Raw genomic sequence first — 7,002 nt, forward strand, 5'->3', positions numbered from 1 at the left:
TGGACAAAATACACACTGAAACGGCTGCATTCTAAAAATGCTCACAAAAATCAGTCTGATTTCTAAAGACACTGTGGAGTCCGGAAGTTATAACTTTATATATACAATTAACATGAAGTCAGTCAGAAGAAGAAAACATCTTCTCCAGTTCCTGGTCATCACACCTCTATTTAATAATCTGTAGCTGCTCTCCTGGGCACTGCCTCTCTGATGTGGTGCAGGAAGAACCCAGACTCTCTTGGACTACAACCAGCAGGTCAAACTGTTTTTAACTGAGATTTCATCAGCCCTTGGTCTCTGGTTTAGACTCAATTCCTCCACAGAGTAACTGCAAATGGAACGCAGTGGTATGAAGGGACTTCCATGACCATAAGAAATTTTCCTTGGAGGAAAATGAAGCTGTTCTGTTGCACAGAGGTACCTGCTGGGCAGAGCAGGACCTGGAAGTTGTAGCTCTGCGGGCAGGACCCATGCCTGAGATGGCACTGATTTAGGGTTCACAGATGGGATTTCAGTATTCCAAGCTTCACTACTAAAACTTTTGTCTTCCTGACCAGCTTCTCATTGTCCCATGGCTTGCTGGGGCTGTGGGCTCAGGAGTTCATGTGCAGCCTCACTTGTGAGCCCAGATTTATCAGGCCTGTGCCTGTATTGGTACTCTCCAGATCTGGGTTTCCAGTTCTTCCCTCAAAACTTGCATCCTCTTCCACAAACACACCAGCTGCTCTCTCCAGCTCCATTACCTGTCCACAGAACACCTATAAAATGAAGAGCACACATCAGCACTTGCTGGGAGGTCTTAGGGAGATGCTGCAATGCCCAATCACCATGGCATGAGTCAGGGTTGCCATGGCAGCCCCAGCTTTGAATTCTCCTGCTTTCATAGTTTTCTGCCTAAACCTTAGGATTAGTTTAACCCAAGTAGATATAGATATATAGATAAAGATATAGATATAATCTGTGCTTTTGATGATAATTACTATTTGCTTCTAGTGACTTGTTCTGCTGCTTTTTCTCTTAATAGACTCTGGGTCCCAGAGGAAATTAAATTGTTCATTGCTGCTCTTTCCAATGCCCAGAAAGAGCACACGGTGAATATCTGTGAACCTGGGTGGACAGATGCAGGAGAAAAGTCTGAAATGTGCCTTCTGAGTTTTTATGGAAAGAATCTACCAAAAAACCCCACTCATTGAACCACCTGCCTAATTCCTCAGGATGAGCTTTACTCTGGTGCAAGAAGAGGTGTCGACAGAGCACAGAGATGGGCAGAGAGGTGGTGGTGTGGTGGCGGTGGTGTCAGAGAGGTGTCAGTGCAGGGTGGCAGTAAAAGCTGGAATAACAGCAGTGAAAAACAGTGATGTTGGAGTCAAATGAGCCTGAGCTCTCCCAGATCAGGAGTATTTGCTGGTACGTCAAAGTATTTCTGTGGTAACCCTACGGCACCCCAGAGGCTGCGCTGCAGCTTGTCAGTGTTTAATCTCATTCTCTTTTCTGCGTTTTCCTTGCCAGCAGGGAGTGTGTCTTATTCTAACATCGTGGTCTATGTGAAGGATAACTCAGGGTGCAGAAGTTTCCTGCTGTACACTTCCATTTGTGCCTCTTTGCTGCTGAATATATGCCTTTAATTATAGGCAGCAGAAGCAATTTATTTGTTTAATAGTGGCCAGGAAACATAACCAAGGGAGATCTCTGAACATGACCACACAGCTGATAAGGATTAATGCTGGGTGATAGAACACTGGATAAGGCTATTCTCACATTTGGGTCAATATCTGCTATTCATAGCATAAGGATTAAGTAAATGAATATCAGTTTATTATGTGCTATTATATTTAATGAAGGTCAGTCTTTACGTTTCTTCTAAAGACTGCTGAGGACCACATTAACATCGTTGTATGCTCTGACAGGCAGGAGAGCAGTGTGGTGAGTTTAGCACAACAGTCACATCAGAGCTTTCAAAGGGCACCATGTGACCTCTATGTTTTATTGTTAGGCAAAGCTAATGGTATTTGAGTTAGTCCCCATTGCTAACACAGAATTCATTATTATTGGGTATAAATCTCTTTCCTGCTACAGGTGTTGATATCTGCTGTGGAAGCTAATAGAGACATCAGTAGTCATTTATAATAAAAGAAGCTCCAAGACTATTGTTGATATTGTTGTGGTTTATCCAACAGCTCCAAGTCCCTGCTGTGCTCTGTGTCAGAAATAACAAAGCAGCTCCTTTGCTGACACCTGCACTTCCAATCTCACCTCCATTAATTTCCTGCAGTGATTTTAAAAAAAAAAAAAAAAAATCCCAGAAATATTTAGGCAGTGCAGAAACCCAGCTGCATCCTGCACGTGGTGGGCCAGTGTGCATGCGTAAGCCCAAGCCAGGAAGCTCCTCACCTCGCTGAACAGCTGCCTCCACAAGGCTGCTTCCAAATCCCTGCAGCCTGGCAGGATTTCTTCCTTTATCCCTTGGCTGTTCATCGCCCCTCCCCTGCTTGCCGACAATTTCAGCCCACCAGGCACCCATTCTGTGGGCTCTCCAGAGCCAGGACTGCCTCCTGCTTCCCCTTCAATGCCCTGCTCCAAGGCAAGGTTAATCCAGAAGCTGAAGATCCCCAGTACCAACCACCATGAAAAAGAAACCAACCCATATCCAGCAATAACTTCTGTGTAGAAATAGGAGCTTACTGGGAAAGTCTGGTTTTCTGTTCACTATGTTGAGTCACACTGTGGTTCTGGGGGAGCTGAAACCACTTCAGAAATTCTTGAGGCTGTCCTAAAAAGAGCCTGATTTATTGTGCTGAGGGCCAAAACCATCTCTGGCTGTGGGTAATAAACAACCATCTATGGAGGCACAGAAAGCAGAGGTGTTAAATAATATAAAATTGAATATATTTCTTAGTGACACAGTTATTCAAGACAGCCAAGCCATGGAGCACTTCACATACTTCAGTACAGCACTGCCAAGCTCTAGGCCAGCACCTTGCTGGACCAGCATCTGCACCAGCATGGGGCAATGAGAAACACCCTGCCCAAGGGAATTCACAGCCCCACTGAAGACCAAAAGAGGACCTATAGCTACCAGGAGATAAAGAGGGAGTAGCAAGCCTTGGTTCTTCGTGTGACAGACAAAACTACCAGCTTGTTGTTTATCCCATTATTTTATGGAAGGTTAGGCTGAAAACCAGCACATGTGTTCCTTGGCAGTGATGGGAACAACCTGAGTGGTTTCCCGTATTGCTGCACTGAACCCCTCTGGATGAGGAACATCTGTGTGCTCCAGAGTAGGACCAGCATCCTACAGAAATGGTTTTCCCATCTTAGGGAAATTTTCAATATTTTAGACTTTTCTGTCCCTTATCAGCCAAAAATTCTGATGAGCGGACAGAACTCCACTACTAAAGAAGTAGTAAAGTAGGTATGTTTATTTCCAGCGCTGGGACGCACGGGGGATCGCTCCTCCAAAATCATGCGTGCCGACAGCTGCATTCAGCTCGGTATTTATCGGGTTACAAGTTCCATATTCATTAAGTTTCGCAACACACCTATACATATTCATCACCTAGCCCCGCCCAGCCTCGCTTCGTATTATAATGAACCCAAAAGTCATTTGCATCCGAAGTCATTTACATCCGCGTTGCGCTTGCGTAGTGTGGTTTGGTGGCTTTGGTAGGGGTCTTCCGAGGGTCTTTTTGATGAAGTCAGGAGTCTTCATCATCCTGAACTTTTCACCTTTCTTCCCTACGCATGCTCTTTTGTACCCCTGGCCTGGGTTTAAGCTTCGAGACTGGTTTGAGCTAGTTTTGGGTTGAGCGCAGGATGTCTGTCTGAGACTCCCTCTGCTCTTATCAGTGGTCTCTTATCTTTTCTTCCTGCCCTGGTATGCTGACCAAGCTGGATGCATTGTTCCTAACAAACTAATTCTCCTGCTTCCCATCCCCCTGATTCAGTCCCCCCTTTTCTAAAAAGTTAGTAAATTCTTTTACTAATACTTAAATTCTTTTTCTAATGAATTTTTTGGTAGGCATCCCTTAATGTTTTTCCGTGTGCGTTTGACAAAGTAGTTAGAACTGATAACCTTTTGAGTACTCTATAGTTCCAAATTAGTAACGTGATAGACAGCACGAGGCAGACACTAACCAAGGTTAGTAAGACAATGATGGGGTGACATAACGTATTTAGGATGCCTGTTGCGGTAGGTGAACACCTGAAAAGTGAGTCCCACCAGTTATGGCTTGCGTCTTGTTTTACTCTTTGCAAGATTCTGCTGATTTCTTGTGTGTCATAATGGACGGTGATTAAGGTCTTTTCCCCGTTTCTTTGGATTTCTCTCAAAATCTCCATTAGGTCCTGATGTTTCACTAATTGCTTTACTAATGTTAGGTCCATCCCAATAGGTGTGGGTAGCAATTTATGGTAAATAGTGTAGTTGGACCTTATTAATTGATGAGACACAACTGGTGCTAAATACGAAAAGTCACACCCAACAATTTTGGCAAAATTACAAATACAAAAATTAGAGTGATTCATGGCAGTTACATTAATAACATTGTCATCTATTATCATAGAAGTGCAGATAGTTCTTAAGCACACACAGCCTTGACCAATATATACAAGTACAGTTTTTGGTGAAGTGTCTGGGTGGATCTCAAAGTGACAAATGCCTTGTTCTGCATCAAGACATATGTCTCTGGCATCAAGTGTATTACTTTCACAGATAAATCCTTGTTGTTCCCGTGTGATGCAAGATTCTAAATTCACTGTTTGGCATTTTTCTCCTACCATCCGAGCCCATACTCTGTGTTCAGAGGGGTAAAAAACTGTCCCTTTATGGTTTAGTCCCAATGCGACAATAGGATGAATTACATCAACTGTGGCATTCCGTATCGTAAGAACGAAGGCGGTAGCTATGTTAGTCATTGGGTCATAGGTGAAATTTACCAAGGTCCACCAGGATTGGAGCTTTCTTTCTAATTTAGTAGCATTGTTCCAAACAGCCTCTCGGATTTCAATAGGAAATACACCTTCATTACCTTCTCTTATGATTAAGGAAGCTGTGGACTGCATCCATAATTGAGCTTGTATGCAGCTAAGGGCTAATGAGACGTTGTCTTGAGCTGTGCCAAGTGTGTTTAATATCAGTTCGTGGTCCAGGTTGCTGAGTTTTGCTAGGTCTGGGAGTATTTTTGAGACTTGCCACTGGCTGTTTCCTAATGCTAAGAGGGAGGATTGTAGGGGCTGTTTTAATTTGGTCAGATCACTGGTCGCTGTGGCCAGTTTGTTCATCAGTATCTCTGAATCAATCCCATTTATGACTCCCAGTCCTGTTCCCAGCATGCCAGTCAGGTCTCTCCGCATTCTGCCTTTGAGGGGTGTTTGCTTCTGCAGCCAGGCTGTCCACCCTTCAAAGGATGTTTGAATTAAAGGGGAGCAGGCTGGTTGGATTTCAGAAATGTTAATTTGCATTAGTAGTTCTACACGCTTAAGAGACCATTCTGGATTAAACAGCAGTAATTGCTGGCCTGTGTTCCTCACTACATAAGGGCCAATCTCATAAACTTTGGGCTCAGACTTAAGTAATGTGACCTGGGTTTGGATCTGATCGTCAGAGTGGGTAGTAGGCCTAGCCATGGCATTTATCTGGAATTTGAATGAGAGTCCATTGCTGTCTTGGCCCCAAAGACAAACCACTTCCACAGTCTGTACTAATGTAAAATTATTCCAACAATCTGCTTCACTTGAATAACTACAGATCTCACGGTGTTTGTCTGTAGGAGTAGTTGAGACACTGATTTGGGTTGCTTTTCTATGAGTAGTCCCGTTAACCATTCGGCATCCTATCTTGATTTTTTCTCCTACAGTCCCTTGGAGCTGCCAAGTTCTTTGTTTTTTCCATTCTTGCTTTGTATACATTTGGTTTCTGTGCATGACTACAGTCAATAGGTTTAAATCTTTTATATCAGAATATCTCCCCGTGAGTCCAGTAACCCGCATAAAGGCTTGGGACCATATGTCCTCTCTCTTATGAATAACTTCCCAGCTGAAGGTTACAATTATAACTGTGAGAAAAACAATTTTCTGGGTCATACTTGCGTGCCACCCTGACATTTTCATTTTGTTCGGGTGAACTTCAATTTCAGTTCATCATCCCCAGGGGTCACTTTCCAAGGGGTCTCTGGAGCCTTCTTTACTCAGGTATGGTGAATCCAGGCACTCTGTTCTCTGATCTTAATCGCGGTGTAAGTGGTGAGGAGCACCTGGAATGGTCCTTCCCACTGTGGTTCCAGAGTCTTTTCTGTAAGAGACTTAACATATACATAATCTCCAGGCTGAATGTCATGTACAGGACCGTCCAAACCTCGACTTCGAGTTCCAGCCACATGTTTTCCAATTTCTCTAAGCTGTTTATCTAAGGCAATCATGTAGGTGGTTAGCGTCTCTTCCCCTATTTGGGTAGATATGCCTTTCTGTACCCCATATGGTCTCCCATAGAGTATTTCAAAGGGACTTTTCCTTAATTCTGTGCTTGGTCCGAATTCGTAACAACGCAAGTGGAAGAGATTGGGGCCAGGGTAGGTTAGCTTCTTGCCCTAATCTCACAATTTGCTGTTTAATCAAATGATTCATTTTCTCTACTTGGCCACTTGACTGGGGATGGTATGGAGTGTGGAGTTCCCAGTCTATGCCTAAATGTCGGCTGGTTTGTTGTACCACCCTTGAAATAAAATGTGGTCCCCTATCTGAGGACATTGTGGCTGGAACTCCGAAGCGCGGTATTATTTCTTGTAGTAACACCTTGGTTACTTCTCGAGCCTTAGCGGTCCTGGTAGGAAAAGCTTCTGGCCATCCTGAAAAAGTATCTGTTAGTACTAATAAATATCGGTACCCCCCTTTTCTTGGAAGTTCTGTGAAATCAATTTGCCACTGCTGTCCAGGCCCATGGCCTCTCCCAGTCTGGCCCATTTTTGGTTTGGGGGTGTTTCTGGGGTTAGTCTGGAGGCAAAGGTT

Source organism: Corvus brachyrhynchos, unplaced genomic scaffold, assembly GCF_000691975.1.
Source record: "Corvus brachyrhynchos isolate BGI_N302 unplaced genomic scaffold, ASM69197v1 scaffold36, whole genome shotgun sequence".
Taxonomy (NCBI): domain Eukaryota; kingdom Metazoa; phylum Chordata; class Aves; order Passeriformes; family Corvidae; genus Corvus; species Corvus brachyrhynchos.